Source organism: Tripterygium wilfordii, chromosome 6, assembly GCF_013401445.1.
Source record: "Tripterygium wilfordii isolate XIE 37 chromosome 6, ASM1340144v1, whole genome shotgun sequence".
Taxonomy (NCBI): domain Eukaryota; kingdom Viridiplantae; phylum Streptophyta; class Magnoliopsida; order Celastrales; family Celastraceae; genus Tripterygium; species Tripterygium wilfordii.
The window spans coordinates 5630814-5650910 of record NC_052237.1 but is presented as its reverse complement, the minus strand read 5'-3'; the positions used below and the strand labels follow the sequence as shown (position 1 = coordinate 5650910).

Below are 20097 nucleotides of genomic sequence, written 5' to 3'. Positions count from 1 at the left end.
AGCTTTGGAATTGCTCAACTCTCTCCATTGAGGAGCTTTTCATGTTTTTGTGCAATTTCAAACATAAATTCGTCTATTCGCATCTTTACCTTACGAAACGTTGCACGAAGCCTCAACTAGCATGTAAGACTTTTAAGAGCACTAAATAGAGTACAACGGTCCACATTGATGCTTTGGAATTGCTCAACTCTCTCCATAGAGGGGCTTTTCACATTTTTGTGTAATTTCAAACATAACTTGGTCTATTCGCATATTTCCCTTACGAAACGTTGCACGAAGGCTAAATTTGCAAGTTGGACTTCTAAGAGCAATAAATAGAGTACAACGGTCCACGTTGATGCTTTGGATTAGCTGAACTCTCTCCATAGATAACCTTTTCACGTTTTTGTGCAATTTCAAACATTACCTGGTCTATTTGCATCTTTACCTTACGAAACGTGGCACGAAGGCTCAACTAGCAAGTTAGACTTTTAAGAGCACTAAATAGAGTACAACGGTCCATATTGACGCTTTGGAATTGCTCAACTCTCTCCATAGAAGAGCTTTTCACGTTTTTCTGCACTTTCAAACATAACTTGGTATATTCACATCTTTAACTTACGTAACGTTGCACGAAGGCTAAACTAGCAAGTTAGACCTCTAAGAACACTAAATAGAGTACAACGGTCCACATTGATGCTTTGGAATTGTTCAACTCTCTCCACAGAAGAGCTTTTCGTGTTTTTGTGCACTTTCAAACATAAATTGGTCTATTCGCATATTTACCTTACGAAACGTGGCTCAAAGGCTCAACTAGCAAGTTAGACTTTTAAGAGCACTAAATAGAGTACAACGGTCCACATTGATGCTTTGGAATTGCTCAACTCTCTCTATAGAGGAGCATTTCACATTTTCGTGCAATTTGAGACATAACTTGGTCTATTCGCGTCTTTACCTTATGAAACGTGGCACGAAGACTCAACTAGCAAGTTTGACTTTTAAGAGCAATAAATAGAGTACAACGGCGCACATTGATGCTTTGGAATTGCTCAACTCTCGCCATAGAAGAGCTTTTCACGTTTTTTTGTAATTTCAAACAAAACTTGGTGTATTCGCATCTTTTACTTACGTAACGTTGCACGAAGGCTAAACTGGCATGTTATGTCATGCCCCGACCCGCGGAGCGTGAAGAAAAGGTCAAATACACAAAAAAAACCCTCACTCCAAACACAACCGCGTGTATGTCACACGTTACATCCCCACCAATATAAACCATGTAAATTTTACCAAAAATTTCGGCAGCATCTCACCATAAATTGAGGAAACCCACCTGTAATCAGATCACACACAAAAACAATATGAACACTTCTAAAATCATGAACATCCACCGACCCGTAGGTCCACCATCAAACACATATCCCATCATCATCATCAAACACACCCTACAGCCACCACTTCCGGCCAACAAAATCAACACCATACATCAATGTACATAAATTACTAAAACATATCAACATCACACCATACATATATATAAGTTCACACGCAAGTGTCACATAACCACAAAAGTCCAGGCCACCTCCGTCACGCGTCCTCCTGCTGATCCGCAGCCTATGCACTAGATCCTGTCTCACCTGTGGGGAGGGAAAGTAGCTAGGGTGAGCAGAAGGCTCAGTAGGGAGAAATACTAGAAGACAAGTAAAGAATAATAAGGTTGGAGAAGAAACATTGTCTAATTAATGCAACAAAATGCAATGCAAACTAATGCACCCGATCAACCCAACCGAACCTCCATATCCTCCACCAATGACACCAAAGCCGGCGAATCGGATTTCCGCCCTGCGGCGATAAGCCGACGAGAATCCATCGCACTACCTCTCTTTCTAGCATCCAATCAATACCACAATCGCATATTCATCAATCTCAAACCGCTAGAGAGAAGGTTGGCACACATGTGGTCGCAACCACTCACCGCTGGCCCCACGGTGATATCTCAACCTGCCACGCCTGGTCTAGCATCAAATAACTATCCAGCGTGCAGTAATAAATACCGCTACGGGAATCCTATGGACTAGGACCATCACAAGGCTCCTTTCCATCATCCACGCACGTGCCCAAATAACATCCAACACCTAACGTGAGCCCGGGACCACCCTCGGAACCCACCATGCCCCTAATGTAAATTCTTATAATTTATGTCATTCGTGCAACACATATAGACAAAAACATTCATTCATCGTGATGCATGAAGATTTACATAATGCCCGGTTTATGACCAAGCATTTCAGGGTTATATATCCATCAAATTAAATCACCAATAAATTGACAATAATGCAAAGGAACAATGGTAAGCATGCAAGGGCTTGTTTCCCTTCGGGAAAGATCGAAACGGAAACCAAACTTACCATACAAGCAATTTGGTGGCTTGAAAGTGTTTTGAAATAAAAATAGTAAGAAAATCCCTACCTCGAAGTAACCACGCAATCCTCACCAAGAAAGCAAAGTACACGTCACGCCAATTCCCTAACCTATTCATTAAAAGAATCTCCATTAATTTTCCATATTCACCAATCCCTTCAATTCTCACATTTCGTACTACACAATATCCCCATTTTCTCTAAATTCATTTTCTACCTAAATTCTCTAAAGTTAAACAATTAAAATCATACCACAATATTATTTTTCATCCTAACCTAACTTTAATTAAAACAATTTAAGCCAAGAATCCTTACCTTGAAGCTTGGTAAGTCTACCAAATCAATTTGACAAAAGCTTCTCTTGAATTTGTTCAAAAACCTCCCTTGGACCTAGAATTATAAGAAGATTAGAACCAAATTTGAAGTTGTTGAACAAGGAAACTCTCATTAAACCAAAAACTCCAAAACCCATTTAACTCTCAAACCTTAAAACCAAAAATTTACCTTAAATCCTTCTCAAGTGAAGTGTGAGTGTAGGTCTCAAAGTTGGAGCACCTTTACTGGCCGGAAAAGTCGCCGGAATGCCGCCGGAGGTGGCTGACCGGAGGTGGTGAAGTGAGGAGAAGGTTTGCTTTTGTTCATTAATTTTTTTTAATTTTATTATTTTATTCATTTATTTACTTTTAGTTGTTTATGTATATATATTGTTTTTTTTTTTTTTACCCTCCCAATAATTATTTTCACCCTACAATTTATTTTTTTTATAACTAAATCCAATTTATTCATTTTATTCTTAGTATTGTATATCTTATTCATTTTTATTTTGGGACGAGATATTACATCCTCCCCTCCTTATAAAAATTTCGCCCTCGAAATTAATGTACGTACCTGTGGATGTAAATAAATCAGGATACTTTTCCCGCATCTTGGACTCCAACTCCCACGTTGCTTCCTCCGTCCCGTGATGCAACCATAACACTTTTACTAATGGAATCACACTCGATCTTGTAACCTTTTCCCGTCTATCTAAGATTCGCAATGGTTGTAAAATATACGTTCCATCTTCCTCCACCTCTAAAGCGGACCAATCCAACACATGTGATGGATCCGGTTCATATTTCCTTAAGACCGATACATGAAACACATTATGAACCTTGGATAATCGTGGCGGAAGAGCCAACCGATATGCCACCGGTCCAATCCGCTCTAAAATCTCAAATGGTCCAATATACCGCGGAGCTAGCTTCCCTTGCTTGCTAAATCTCTGAATTCCCCTACGCGGGCTCACCTTCAAGAATACCCTATCACCCACCACAAACTCCAATGGTCTTCTTCTTCGGTCGGCATAGGACTTTTGCCTACTTTGAGCCGTAAGTAAACGCTTTCGTATTCCCTCCACCTTCTCTTGCGTCTCTTTCACCAAATCTGGACCCGATAACGTCGTTTCTCCTACCTCCGCCCAACACAATGGTGATCTACAAGGTCTCCCATACAAAGCTTCATACGGCGCCATTTCAATGCTACTTTGGTAGGAGTTGTTGTATACAAACTCCACCAAAGACATATGATTCTCCCAATTGCCTCCAAAATCCATAACGCATGCTCGAAGCATATCCTCCAATATCTGAATAGTCCGCTCACTCTGACCATCACTCTCTGGATGAAACGCAGTAGAAAAACACAGTTTTGTTCCCAAAGCCTCCTGCAAACTCTCCCAAAACCTACTAGTGAATCGCGGATCTCTATCCGATACTATAGAAAGTGGCACCCCATGCAACCTCACAATCTCCTGAATATATAATCGGCTCAAGGACTCCAACGTGTCCGTCTTGCTAACCGGAAGAAAATGTGCTGATTTCGTCAATCTATCCACAATCACCCATATCGCATCATGCCCACGAAGAGATCTCGGCAATCCTGTCAAAAAATCCATCGTGATATGTTCCCATTTCCACTCTGCCACCGGAAGTGGTTGTAGTAACCCTGCCGGTCTCTGGTGCTCTGCCTTCACCTGCTGACAGGTAAGGCACTTGGCTATATACCTCGCCACATCGGCCTTCATACCTCTCCACCAATACTGTCTCTGCAAATCCCTATACATCTTGGTACCCCCTGGATGCATAGCAAATCTAGAATGATGCGCCTCCCTCAATATCCGCTCACGTAACTCCTTATCCTCGGGTACTATCAATCTACCTGCACATCGTACTCCTCCATCCGTGCCTCTAATCCAACCACTCTCCTCTTCAAAAGTATCAAATGTAGCATCTCCAATTTGAGCATCTATCACTCTCTGTATCAACACAGGACGAGTAACAATGCTCCCCAAGTACATCCGGATACCCTGCTCCTGTAGCTCCAACTCAAAACTATCAATCGTCTCCAACATCTCCCACTCTCGCACCGCCAACCTCGCAATTCGGTTTTTCCTACTCAAGGCATCCGCAACTACATTCGCCTTCCCTGGATGATAATTCAATGAAAAATCATAATCCTCCAAGTACTCCATCCACCTTCGTTGCCTCTGATTCAACTCCTTTTGCGTGAAGAGATACTTGAGGCTCTTGTGATCTGAGAACACCTCAAATCTCTCTCCATACAAGTAATATCTCCACTGCTTCAATGCAAATACTACCGCTGCCAACTCTAGGTCATGCACTGGGTAATTATGTTCATGTGTCTTCAACAAGCGCGAACCATACTCTACAACTCTTCCATGCTGCATCAATACACATCCTAATCCTACTTTGGACGCATCGCAGTACACCTGATACCCCACATCTCTCTCCAGAACAATCAACACCGGTGAAGAAGTGAGTTTTTGTTTCAACTCCTGAAAAGCCACCTCACACTCCTCCGACCACACAAACGGAACTCCCTTTCGCGTAAGGCGAGTCAATGAAGAAGCAACCCGTGAGAAATCCTGAATAAATCTCCTATAATAACTAGCTAGCCCCAAGAAACTCCGTATCTCCGTAACATTCTTAGGTCGCTCCCACTTCACTACCGCCTCCACTTTCGATGCATCAACTACCACACCCTCTTGAGTAATCACATGGCCCAAAAACTTCACCTCTGTCACCCAGAATTCACACTTGCTCAGTTTTGCATACAACTGATGTTCTCTCAAGGTCTGCAATACTATTCTTAAATGCTGCTTATGCTCCTCTACAGTAGGTGAATAAATCAGAATGTCATCTATGAATACAATCACGAAATGATCCAGAAATGGGTGAAGAACGCGCTGCATCAAGTCCATAAACGCTGCCGGGGCATTCGTGAGCCCAAATGGCATCACCAAGAACTCATAGTGTCCATATCGAGTTCTAAATGCTGTTTTTGAAACATCCCCCTCCCGAATCCTCAACTGATGATAGCCCGATCGCAAATCAATCTTTGAAAAGTGTTGTGCTCCTCTCAACTGATCAAACAAGTCATTGATTCTAGGCAACGGATACTTGTTCTTCACAGTCACCCGATTCAACTGCCGATAATCAATGCACATACGCAACGTGCCATCTTTCTTCTTCACAAACAACACCGGTGCTCCCCACGGTGAAACACTCGGTCTAATAAATTTCTTTTTCTCCAAATCCTCTAACTGTACCTTCAACTCCCTCAACTCTGCTGGAGCCATCCGATACGGAGCAATCGAAATTGGCTTCGTATCCGGAAGCAAATCTATGACAAAATCTATCTCCCTCCCTGGAGGTAGACCTGGCAAATCCTCTGGAAAAACATCCATGAACTCCTCCACTACAAGTGTCGGGGCAATCACCTCGCCACTAGGTGTAGAAGTAGTCAAACTCACCACTGAACAATCAGCGTAGGAGGGGTTGTCCAAAAAATGTGGACAAGGAACACCCCTCGATCCCCTCAATTGTATCACTACCCCACCAAGAGCATTTAAAGTAATCCTCCTCTCCCAAAAGTCTAAAACTGCCTTTTGCTCCGTCAACCAATCTACTCCCAAGATTACATCGAAATCTTGGAAGTCAAGAACATACAAATTAGCGGTCAACTCGATATCACCAAACCGACACATGCAAATGCAATATCCCTGAATACGAGTGAACTGTCCGAAAGGTGAGTCTACCACTATCGTTCGCCTCATCGGTCTCACTTCTAACCCCAAAGCCAATGCAAATGAAGATGTAATAAAGGAACTAGTAGCACCCGAATCAAATAACACTCTAGCCCAACAATTAGAAACAAGAAACGTACCCCCAACAAAATGCGGGTGCTCTGGTGTTGTCTGGTGAGTAAGAGCAAATGCTCGTCCCTGAGTCAAAGTCTGTTGCTGCTGTGACTGCTGCGGCTGCCTAGCCGGTGGTCGTCCCCTCCCTGATGGTGTAGATGTAATAGGGGGTGCAGGGAGGGTCGGACGAGCTGGTGGTGCTGGCAAATACTGACCCTGCTGTCCTCCTCGCTCAGACTGAGGACAATCTGCCATCCGGTGGCCAACCCTATGACATCGATAACACTCCACCCCCAGAACTGGACACTGTGCTCTCAAATGTCCAGGACGTCCACATCGATGACAAAACCTCTGCCCCTGATGTGTACCTCTGCCACCTCGTGGCCTCTGATCTCTACCTCGACCTCCACTCTGTCCCTCCTATCTCTGCCCATCGGTCCTCTGTCTCTTCTGACCTCCTCTGGAAGAAGAACCTGCCACAGATGCTGTTCGACCTCTATGTGTATCCCAGTACCTCCGGGACTCCCTGAAACTCATCTCATACTGTAAGGCCGTCTCCACCATATCAGCATAAGTCTGCAACCTCAATCCCACTAAATGTGTAGCTATAGCAGGAAGCAATCCCTGTCTAAACTGCTCTGCCTTGCTCGCCTCATCTGGCGTATACCTCCTACCAAACTTGTATAGCTCCTCAAACTTCCTCTCATACTGACTCACAGTCATATCTGAAGTCTGCTGACATGTCAAGAACTCACGAGCTCTATCCATACGATAAGACTACGGCACAAAATGCTGCATGAATAACTCATCAAATGATAGCCATGTCATAGTCTCTCTCCTCTGATCCAATGAATCCCACCACTCATAAGCTGCCTCTCTCAAATAATATGAGGCCAGCAATGCTCGTCTCTCCTCAGGAATCCCCAGTGTCTCAAACCGACGTGACATCTGCCGAATCCACTCATATGCACGTGCCACATCCGTAGCACTTGTAAAAGTAGGTGGATCAGTCTTGCGTAGCTGATCCAACTCTGTCAACTCTCGTCTAGGTCTCTGCACACCCTGCTCATCTCCCCGTACCCCTGAAGTCTGTCCCTCACTGCGGACCTCTGGTGCTCGTGTAGTCTGAGTCTGCACTAGTCGAGTAACAACCCCTATCATCTCTGACATTCTCTTCATGGACTGTTCTTGTGCTGCCAATAAAGGAGCAAACTGCGCCGCTATTGCAGGCTGAGTAGGTGCTGGGATCTCCTCACCTATCTCATGCACAAGTGTCGGCTCATCTCCAAGCTCCTGGCCTAAATCCTCCTCCTGCACTGGAGGATCCATCACACTCAACTCTGGAAATAAATGTGTGTCCAGCCTAATCGACTCAGCTGTTCCGATCCCCGATAATCCCCTGACTATTGGGTCCTCGGAAGACACACGTCCCTACTCTCCCCCACGTCCCCCATCGCGGGAACGAATAGTCCTACGTGTGTCCATCTGTAGCACAGAAGACACAACTTTCCATCAATACAAATACAATTCGAGGATTTACGGGATTAAAGAAAATATACCGAATCAGCAGAGGTCGTGACGTGGCCTGGAGAACCATATATAATCACAACACAACAAACACACTCACACATACATACTGACCCACTCCCTAAGTCCCCAACAGAGCCAACCTGGCTCCGATACCAAATTGTCACGCCCCGACCCGCGGAGCGTGAAGAAAAGGTCAAATACACAAAAAAAACCCTCACTCCAAACACAACCGCGTGTATGTCACACGTTACATCCCCACCAATATAAACCATGTAAATTTTACCAAAAATTTCGGCAGCATCTCCCCATAAATTGAGGAAACCCACCTGTAATCAGATCACACACAAAAACAATATAAACACTTCTAAAATCATCAACATCCACCGACCCGTAGGTCCACCATCAAACACATATCCCATCATCATCATCAAACACACCCTACAGCCACCACTTCCGGCCAACAAAATCAACACCATACATCAATGTACATAAATTACTAAAACATATCAACATCACACCATACATATATATAAGTTCACACGCAAGTGTCACATAACCACAAAAGTCCAGGCCACCTCCGTCACGCGTCCTCCTGCTGATCCGCAGCCTGTGCACTAGATCCTGTCTCACCTGTGGGGAGGGAAAGTAGCTAGGGTGAGCAGAAGGCTCAGTAGGGAGAAATACCAGAAGACAAGTAAAGAATAATAAGGTTGGAGAAGAAACATTGTCTAATTAATGCAACAAAATGCAATGCAAACTAATGCACCCGATCAACCCAACCGAACCTCCATATCCTCCACCAATGACACCAAAGCCGGCGAATCGGATTTCCGCCCTGCGGCTATAAGCCGACGAGAATCCATCGCACTACCTCTCTTTCTAGCATCCAATCAATACCACAATCGCATATTCATCAATCTCAAACCGCTAGAGAGAAGGTTGGCACACATGTGGTCGCAACCACTCACCACTGGCCCCACGGTGATATCTCAACCTGCCACGCCTGGTCTAGCATCAAATAACTATCCAGCGTGCAGTAATAAATACCGCTACGGGAATCCTATGGACTAGGACCATCACAAGGCTCCTTTCCATCATCCACGCACGTGCCCAAATAACATCCAACACCTAACGTGAGCCCGGGACCACCCTCGGAACCCACCATGCCCCTAATGTAAATTCTTATAATTTATGTCATTCGTGCAACACATATAGACAAAAACATTCATTCATCGTGATGCATGAAGATTTACATAATGCCCGGTTTATGACCAAGCATTTCAGGGTTATATATCCATCAAATTAAATCACCAATAAATTGACAATAATGCAAAGGAACAATGGTAAGCATGCAAGGGCTTGTTTCCCTTCAGGAAAGATCGAAACGGAAACCAAACTTACCATACAAGCAATTTGGTGGCTTGAAAGTGTTTTGAAATAAAAATAGTAAGAAAATCCCTACCTCGAAGTAACCACGCAATCCTCACCAAGAAAGCAAAGTACACGTCACGCCAATTCCCTAACCTATTCATTAAAAGAATCTCCATTAATTTTCCATATTCACCAATCCCTTCAATTCTCACATTTCGTACTACACAATATCCCCATTTTCTCTAAATTCATTTTCTACCTAAATTCTCTAAAGTTAAACAATTAAAATCATACCACAATATTATTTTTCATCCTAACCTAACTTTAATTAAAACAATTTAAGCCAAGAATCCTTACCTTGAAGCTTGGTAATTCTACCAAATCAATTTAACAAAAGCTTCTCTTGAATTTGTTCAAAAACCTCCCTTGGACCTAGAATTATAAGAAGATTAGAACCAAATTTGAAGTTGTTGAACAAGGAAACTCTCATTAAACCAAAAACTCCAAAACCCATTTAACTCTCAAACCTTAAAACCAAAAATTTACCTTAAATCCTTCTCAAGTGAAGTGTGAGTGTAGGTCTCAAAGTTGGAGCACCTTTACTGGCCGGAAAAGTCGCCGGAATGCCGCCGGAGGTGGCTGACCGGAGGTGGTGAAGTGAGGAGAAGGTCTGCTTTTGTTTATTTTTTTTTCTTTTAGCTTACGGGTGAAGGTCTGCGACCTTCACCCCTTTTATTAATTTTTTTTTTTATTATTTTATTAATTTATTTACTTTTAGTTGTTTATGTATATATATTGTTTTTTTTTTTTTTTTTTTTTACCCTCCCAATAATTATTTTCACCCTACAATTTATTTTTTTTATAACTAAATCCAATTTATTCATTTTATTCTTAGTATTGTATATCTTATTCATTTTTATTTTGGGACGGGATATTACATGTTAAACTTCTAAGAACACTAAATAGAGTACAACGGTCCACATTAATGATTTGGAATTGCTCAACTCTCTCCATAGAGGAGCTTTTCACGTTTTTGTGCAATTTGAGACATAACTTGGTCTATTCCCGTCTTTACCTTACGAAACGTGGCACGTAGGCTCAACTAGCAATTTAGACCTTTAAGAGCACTAAATAGAGTAAAACGGTCCACACCGATGCTTTGGAATTGCTCAACTGCTCCATAGAGGAGCTTTTTACCATTTTGTGCAACTTTAAACATAACTTGGTCTATTCGCGTCTTTACCTTAGGAAACGTGGCACGAAGGCTCAACTAGAGATTTGGACTTTTAAGAGCACTAAATAGAGTACAACGGTCAACATTGTTGCTTTGGAATTGCTCAACTCTCTCCATAGAGGAGCTTTTCACGTTTTTCTTTAATTTGAGACATAACTTGGTCTATTCGCGTCTTTACCCTACGAAACGTGGCACGAAGACTCAACTAGCAAGTTTGACTTTTAAGAGCGCTAAATAGAGTACAACGGCGCACATTGATGCTTTGGAATTGCTCAACTCTCTCCATAAAAGAGCTTTTCACGTTTTTGTGCAATTTAAAACATAACTTGGTCGATTCGCATCTTTTACTTACGTAACGTTGCACGAAGGCTAAACTGGCAAGTTAAACTTCTAAGAACACTAAATAGAGTATAACGGTCCACATTAATGATTCGGAATTGCTCAACTCTCTCCATAGAGGAGCTTTTCCCGTTTTTGTACAATTTGAGACATAAGTTGATCTATTCCCGTCTTTACCTTACGAAACGTGGCACGAAGGCTCAACTAGAAATTTATACTTTTAAGAGCACTAAATAGAGTACAACGGTCCACACTGATGCTTTGAAATTGCTCAACTCTCTCCATAGAGGAGCTTTTTAACATTTTGTGCAATTTCAAACATAACTTGGTCTATTCGCGTCTTTACCTTAGGAAACGTGGCACGAAGGCTCAACTAGCAATTTAGACTTTTAAGAGCACTAAATAGAGTACAACGGTCAACAGTGATGCTTTGGAATTGCTGAACTCTCTCCATAGAGGAGCTTTTCACGTTTTTGTGCAATTTCAAACATAACTTGGTCTATTCGCGTCTTTACCTTACGAAACATTGCACGAAGGCTCAAATAGCAAGTTTGACTTTGAAGAGCACTAAACAGAGTAGAATGGTCTACATTGATGCTTTGGAATTGATCAACTCTCTCCATAGAAGAGCTTTTCACGTTTTTGTGCAATGTCAAACATAAATTGGTCTATTCACAAATTTACCTTACGAAACGTGGCACAAGGGCTCAACTAGTAAGTTAGACTTTTAGGAGCACTAAATAGAGTACAACAGTCCACATTGATGCTTTGGAATTGCTCAACTCTCTCCATAGACGAGCTTTTCATATTTTTTCACAATTTGAGGCATAATTTTGTCTATTCCCGTCTTTACCTTACGAAACGTGGCACAAAGGCTCAACTAGCAATTTAGACTTTTATGAGCACTAAATAGAGTACAACGGTCCACACTGATGCTTTGGAAGTGCTCAACTCTCTTCATAGAGGAGCTTTTTACCTTTTTGTGCAATTTCAAATAGAACTTGGTCTATTCGCGCCTTTTACTTACGTAACGTTGCACGAAGGCTAAACTGGCAAGTTAAACTTCTAAGAACACTAAATAGAGTACAACGGTCCACATTAATCATTTGGAATTGCTCAACTCTCTCCATAGAGGAGCTTTTCACGTTTTTGTGCAATTTGAGACATAACTTGGTCTATTCCCGTCTTTACCTTACGAAACGTGGCACGAATGCTCAACTAGCAATTTAGACTTTTAAGAGGACTAAATAGAGTACAACGGTCCACACTGATGCTTTGGAATTGCTCAACTCTCTCCTCTAAGGAGCTTTTTACCTTTTGGTGCAATTTCAATCATAACTTGGTCTATTCGCGTCTCTACCTTAAGAAACGTGCCACGAAGGCTCAAGTAGCAATTTAGACTTTTAAGAGCACTAAATAGAGTACAACGGTCAACATTGATGCTTTGGAATTGCTCAACTCTCTCCATAGAGGAGCTTTTCACTTTTTGTGCAATTTCAAACATAACTTGGTCTATTCGCGTCTTTGCCTTACGAAACGTTGCACGAAGGCTCAAATAGCAAGTTTGACTTTTAAGAGCACTAAATAGAGTACAACGGTCTACATTGATGCTTTGGAGTTGCTCAACTCTCTCCATAGAAGAGCTTTTCACGTTTTTGTGCAATTTCAAACATAAATTGGTCTATTCACAAATTTACCTTACGAAGCGTGGCACAAAGGCTCAACTAGCAAGTTAGACTTTTAAGAGCACTAAATAGAGTACAACGGTCCACATTGATGCTTTGGAACTGCTCAACTCTCTCCATAGAGGAGCTTTTCACATTTTTGTGCAATTTGAGACATAACTTGGTCTATTCCCATCTTTACCTTACGAAACGTGGCACGAAGGCTCAACTAGCAATTTAGACTTTCAAGACCACTAAATAGAGTACAACGGTCCACACTGATGCTTTGGAGTTGCTCAACTCTCTCCATAGAGGATCTTTTTACCTTTTTTTACAATTTCAAACATAACTTGGTCTATTCGCGTCTTTTACTTACGTAACGTTGCACGAAGGCTAAACTGGCAAGTGAAACTTCTAAGAACACTAAATAGAGTACAACGGTCCACATTCATGATTTGGAATTCCTCAACTCTCTCCATGGAGGAGCTTTTCCAGTTTTTGTGCAATTTGAGACATAACTTGGTCTATTCCCGTCTTTACCTTACGAAACGTGGCACAAAGGCTCAACTAGATATTTAGACTTTCAAGAGGACTAAATAGAATACAACGGTCCACACTGATGCTTTGGCATTGCTCGACTCTCTCCATAGAGGAGCTTTTCACATTTTTGTGCAATTTCAAACATAACTTGGTCTATTCGCATCTTTAACTTACGTAACGTTGCGCGAAGGTTAAACTAGCAAGTTAGACTTCTGAGAACACTAAATAGAGTACAACGGTCCACATTGATGCTTTGGAATTGCTCAACTCTCTCCATAGAAGAGCTTTTCACGTTTTTGTGCAATTTCAAACATAACTTGGTCTATCCGCATCTTTACCTTACGAAACGTTGCACGAATGCTCAACTAGCAATTTAGACTCTTGAGAGCACTAAATAGAATACAACGGTCCACATTGAAGCTCTGGAATTGCTCAACTCTCTCCATAGAAGAGCAATTCACGTTTTTGTGTAATTTCGAATATAACTTTGTCTATTCGCGTATTTACCTTACAAAACGTTGCACGAAGGCTAAATTAGCAAGTTGGACTTCTAAGAACAATAAATAGAGTACAACGGTCCACATTGATACTTTGGAATTGCTCAACTCTCTCCATAGAATAGCTTTTCACATTTTTGTGCAATTTGAGACATCACTTGGTCTATTCCTGTCTTTACCTTACGAAACGTGGCGCGAAGGCTCAACTAGCAATTTAGACTTTCAAGAGGACTAAATAGAATACAACGGTCCACACTGATGCTTTGGCATTGCTCGACTCTCTCCATAGAGGAGCTTTTCACATTTTTGTGCAATTTCAAACATAACTTGGTCTATTCGCATCTTTAACTTACGTAACGTTGCGCGAAGGTTAAACTAGCAAGTTAGACTTCTGAGAACACTAAATAGAGTACAACGGTCCACATTGATGCTTTGGAATTGCTCAACTCTCTCCATAGAAGAGCTTTTCACGTTTTTGTGCAATTTCAAACATAACTTGGTCTATCCGCATCTTTACCTTACGAAACGTTGCACGAATGCTCAACTAGCAATTTAGACTCTTGAGAGCACTAAATAGAATACAACGGTCCACATTGAAGCTTTGGAATTGCTCAACTCTCTCCATAGAAGAGCAATTCACGTTTTTGTGTAATTTCGAATATAACTTCGTCTATTCGCGTATTTACCTTACAAAACGTTGCACGAAGGCTAAATTAGCAAGTTGGACTTCTAAGAACAATAAATAGAGTACAACGGTCCACATTGATACTTTGGAATTGCTCAACTCTCTCCATAGAATAGCTTTTCACATTTTTGTGCAATTTGAGACATCACTTGGTCTATTCCTGTCTTTACCTTACGAAACGTGGCGCGAAGGCTCAACTAGCAATTTAGACTTTCAAGAGCACTAAGTAGAGGACAACGGTCCACACTGATGCTTTGGAATTGCTCAACTCTCTCCATTGAGGAGCTTTTCACCTTTTTTTGCAATTTCAAACATAACTTGGTCTATTCGCGTCTTTTACTTACGTAACGTTGCACGAAGGCTAAACTGGCAAGTTAAACTTCTAATAACACTAAATAGAGTACAACGGTCCACATTCATGATTTGGAGTTGCTCAACTCTCTCCATAGAGGAGCTTTTCACGTTTTTGTGCAATTTGAGACATAACTTGGTCTATTCCCGTCTTTACCTTACGAAACGTGGCACGAAGGCTCAACTAGCAATTTAGACTTTCAAGAGGACTAAATAGGGTACAACGGTCCACACTGATGCTTTGGCATTGCTCGACTCTCTCCATAGAGGAGCTTTTCATATTTTTGTGCAATTTCAAACATAACTGGGTCTATTCGCATCTTTAAATTACGTAACGTTGCGCGAAGGTTAAACTAGCAAGTTAGACTTCTGAGAACACTAAATAGAGTACAACGGTCCACATTGATGCTTTGGAATTGCTCAACTCTCTCCATAGAAGAGCTTTTCACGTTTTTGTGCAATTTCAAACATAACTTGGTCTATCCGCATCTTTACCTTACGAAACGTTGCACGAATGCTCAACTAGCAATTTAGACTCTTGAGAGCACTAAATAGAATACAACAGTCCACATTGAAGCTTTGGAATTGCTCAACTCTCTCCATAGAAGAGCAATTCACGTTTTTGTGTAATTTCGAATATAACTTCGTCTATTCGCGTATTTACCTTACAAAACGTTGCACGAAGGCTAAATTAGCAAGTTGGACTTCTAAGAACAATAAATAGAGTACAACGGTCCACATTGATACTTTGGAATTGCTCAACTCTCTCCATAGAATAGCTTTTCACATTTTTGTGCAATTTGAGACATAACTTGGTCTATTCCCGTCTTTACCTTACGAAACGTGGCACAAAGGCTCAACTAGATATTTAGACTTTCAAGAGGACTAAATAGAATACAACGGTCCACACTGATGCTTTGGCATTGCTCGACTCTCTCCATAGAGGAGCTTTTCACATTTTTGTGCAATTTCAAACATAACTTGGTCTATTCGCATCTTTAACTTACGTAACGTTGCGCGAAGGTTAAACTAGCAAGTTAGACTTCTGAGAACACTAAATAGAGTACAACGGTCCACATTGATGCTTTGGAATTGCTCAACTCTCTCCATAGAAGAGCTTTTCACGTTTTTGTGCAATTTCAAACATAACTTGGTCTATCCGCATCTTTACCTTACGAAACGTTGCACGAATGCTCAACTAGCAATTTAGACTCTTGAGAGCACTAAATAGAATACAACGGTCCACATTGAAGCTTTGGAATTGCTCAACTCTCTCCATAGAAGAGCAATTCACGTTTTTGTGTAATTTCGAATATAACTTCGTCTATTCGCGTATTTACCTTACAAAACGTTGCACGAAGGCTAAATTAGCAAGTTGGACTTCTAAGAACAATAAATAGAGTACAACGGTCCACATTGATACTTTGGAATTGCTCAACTCTCTCCATAGAATAGCTTTTCACATTTTTGTGCAATTTGAGACATCACTTGGTCTATTCCTGTCTTTACCTTACGAAACGTGGCGCGAAGGCTCAACTAGCAATTTAGACTTTCAAGAGCACTAAGTAGAGGACAACGGTCCACACTGATGCTTTGGAATTGCTCAACTCTCTCCATTGAGGAGCTTTTCACCTTTTTTTGCAATTTCAAACATAACTTGGTCTATTCGCGTCTTTTACTTACGTAACGTTGCACGAAGGCTAAACTGGAAAGTTAAACTTCTAATAACACTAAATAGAGTACAACGGTCCACATTCATGATTTGGAGTTGCTCAACTCTCTCCATAGAGGAGCTTTTCACGTTTTTGTGCAATTTGAGACGTAACTTGGTCTATTCCCGTCTTTACCTTACGAAACGTGGCACGAAGGCTCAACTAGCAATTTAGACTTTCAAGAGGACTAAATAGGGTACAACGGTCCACACTGATGCTTTGGCATTGCTCGACTCTCTCCATAGAGGAGCTTTTCACCTTTTTTTGCAATTTCAAACATAACTTGGTCTATTCGCATCTTTTACTTACGTAACGTTGCACGAAGGCTAAACTGGCAAGTTAAACTTCTAAGAACACTAAATAGAGTACAACGGTCCACATTAATGATTTGGAATTGCTCAACTCTCTCCATAAATGAAGCTTTTCACGTTTTTGTGCAATTTGAGACATAACTTGGTCTATTCCCGTCTTTACCTTACGAAACGTGGCTTGAAGGCTCAACTAGCAATTTAGACTTTCAAGAGGACTAAATAGAGTACAATGGTCCACACTGACGCTTTGGAATTGCTCGACTCTCTCCATAGAGGAGCTTTTCACATTTTTGTGCAATTTGAAACATAACTTGGTCTATTCGCATCTTTAACTAACGTAACGTTGCGCGAAGGCTAAACTAGCAAGTTAGAGTTCTAAGCACACTAAATAGAGTACAACGGTCCACATTGAAGCTATAGAATTGCTCAACTCTCTCCATAGAAGAGCTTTTCACGTTTTTGTGTAATTTCAAATATAACTTCGTCTATTCGCGTATTTACCTTACGAAACGTTGCACGAAGGCTAAATTAGCAAGTTGGACTTCTAAGAACGATAAATAGAGTACAACGGTCCACATTGATACTTTGGAATTGCTCAACTCTCTCCATAGAGGAGCTTTTCACATTTTTGTGCAATTTGAGACATAACTTGGTCTATTCCTGTCTTTACCTTACGAAACGTGGCACGAAGGCTCAACTAGCAATTTAGACTTTCAAGAGCACTAAGTAGAGGACAACGGTCCACACTGATGCTTTGGAATTGCTCAACTCTCACCATAGAGAAGCTTTTCACCTTTTTTTGCAATTTCAAACATAACTTGGTCTTTTCGCGTCTTTAACTTACGTAACATTGCACAGAGGCTAAACTAGCAAGTTGGACTTGTAAGTACACTAAATAGAGCACAGCGGTCCACTTTGATGATTTGGAATTGGTCAACTCCCTCCATAGAGGAGCTTTTCACATTTTTGTGCAATTTGAGACATAACTTGGTCTATTCCCGTCTTTACCTTACGAAACGTGGCACGAAGGCTCAACTAGCAATTTAGACTTTCAAGAGGACTAAATAGAGTACAATGGTCCACACTGACGCTTTGGAATTGCTCGACTCTCTCCATAGAGGAGCTTTTCACATTTTTGTGCAATTTCAAACATAACTTGGTCTATTCGCATCTTGAACTTACGTAACGTTGCGCGAAGGCTAAACTAGCAAGTTAGACTTCTAAGCACACTAAATAGAGTACAACGGTCCACATTGAAGCTATGGAATTGCTCAACTCTCTCCATAGAGGAGCTTTTCACATTTTTGTGCAATTTTAGACATAACTTGGTCTATTCCTGTCTTTACCTTACGAAACGTGGCACGAAGGCTCAACTAGCAATTTAGACTTTCAAGAGCACTAAATAGAGGACAACGGTCCACACTGATGCTTTGGAATTGCTCAACTCTCTCCTCTAAGGAGCTTTCTACCTTTTTGTGCAATTTCAATCATAACTTGGTCTATTCGCGTCTCTACCTTAAGAAACGTGCCACGAAGGCTCAAGTAGCAATTTAGACTTTTAAGAGCACTAAATAGAGTACAACGGTCAACATTGATGCTTTGGAATTGCTCAACTCTCTCCATAGAGGAGCTTTTCACTTTTTGTGCAATTTCAAACATAACTTGGTCTATTCGCGTCTTTGCCTTACGAAACGTTGCACGAAGGCTCAAATAGCAAGTTTGACTTTTAAGAGCACTAAATAGAGTACAACGGTCTACATTGATGCTTTGGAGTTGCTCAACTCTCTCCATAGAAGAGCTTTTCACGTTTTCGTGCAATTTCAAACATAAATTGGTCTATTCACAAATTTACCTTACGAAGCGTGGCACAAAGGCTCAACTAGCAAGTTAGACTTTTAAGAGCACTAAATAGAGTACAACGGTCCACATTGATGCTTTGGAACTGCTCAACTCTCTCCATAGAGGAGCTTTTCACATTTTTGTGCAATTTGAGACATAACTTGGTCTATTCCCATCTTTACCTTTCGAAACGTGGCACGAAGGCTCAACTAGCAATTTAGACTTTCAAGACCACTAAATAGAGTACAACGGTCCACACTGATGCTTTGGAGTTGCTCAACTCTCTCCATAGAGGATCTTTTTACCTTTTTTTACAATTTCAAACATAACTTGGTCTATTCGCGTCTTTTACTTACGTAACGTTGCACGAAGGCTAAACTGGCAAGTTAAACTTCTAAGAACACTAAATAGAGTACAACGGTCCACATTCATGATTTGGAATTGCTCAACTCTCTCCATGGAGGAGCTTTTCACGTTTTTGTGCAATTTGAGAAATAACTTGGTCTATTCCCGTCTTTACCTTACGAAACGTGGCACAAAGGCTCAACTAGCAATTTAGACTTTCAAGAGGACTAAATAGAATACAACGGTCCACACTGATGCTTTGGCATTGCTCGACTCTCTCCATAGAGGAGCTTTTCACATTTTTGTGCAATTTCAAACATAACTTGGTCTATTCGCATCTTTAACTTACGTAACGTTGCGCGAAGGTTAAACTAGCAAGTTAGACTTCTGAGAACACTAAATAGAGTACAACGGTCCACATTGATGCTTTGGAATTGCTCAACTCTCTCCATATAAGAGCTTTTCACGTTTTTGTGCAATTTCAAACATAACTTGGTCTATCCGCATCTTTACCTTTCGAATAGTGGCACAAAGGCTCAACTAGCAAGTTAGACTTTTAAGAGCACTAAATAGAGTACAACGGTCCACATTGATGCTTTGGAACTGCTCAACTCTCTCCATAGAGGAGCTTTTCACATTTTTGTGCAATTTGAGACATAATTTGGTCTATTCCCATCTTTACCTTACGAAACGTGGCACGAAGGCTCAACTAGCAATTTAGACTTTCAAGACCACTAAATAGAGTACAACGGTCCACACTGATGCTTTGGAGTTGCTCAACTCTCTCCATAGAGGATCTTTTTACCTTTTTTTACAATTTCAAACATAACTTGGTCTATTCGCGTCTTTTACTTACGTAACGTTGCACGAAGGCTAAACTGGCAAGTTAAACTTCTAATAACACTAAATAGAGTACAACGGTCCACATTCATGATTTGGAGTTGCTCAACTCTCTCCATAGAGGAGCTTTTCACGTTTTTGTGCAATTTGAGACATAACTTGGTCTATTCCCGTCTTTACCTTACGAAACGTGGCACGAAGGCTCAACTAGCAATTTAGACTTTCAAGAGGACTAAATAGAGTAC

The 20097-nt window shown here is 41.2% G+C and overlaps 1 long non-coding RNA gene across 1 annotated transcript; it reads right to left on the bottom strand.

Annotated features, from left to right (window-relative positions):
- Nucleotides 1-8487: 8487 nt before the first annotated feature.
- LOC119999304 lies at nucleotides 8488-10295 on the bottom strand. Its single transcript, XR_005468395.1, has 4 exons — nucleotides 10042-10295; nucleotides 9853-9927; nucleotides 9587-9648; nucleotides 8488-8754 (listed from the first exon to the last, which is right to left on the bottom strand). It is a non-coding gene; the product is annotated as an uncharacterized LOC119999304 (long non-coding RNA).
- Nucleotides 10296-20097: the final 9802 nt, after the last annotated feature.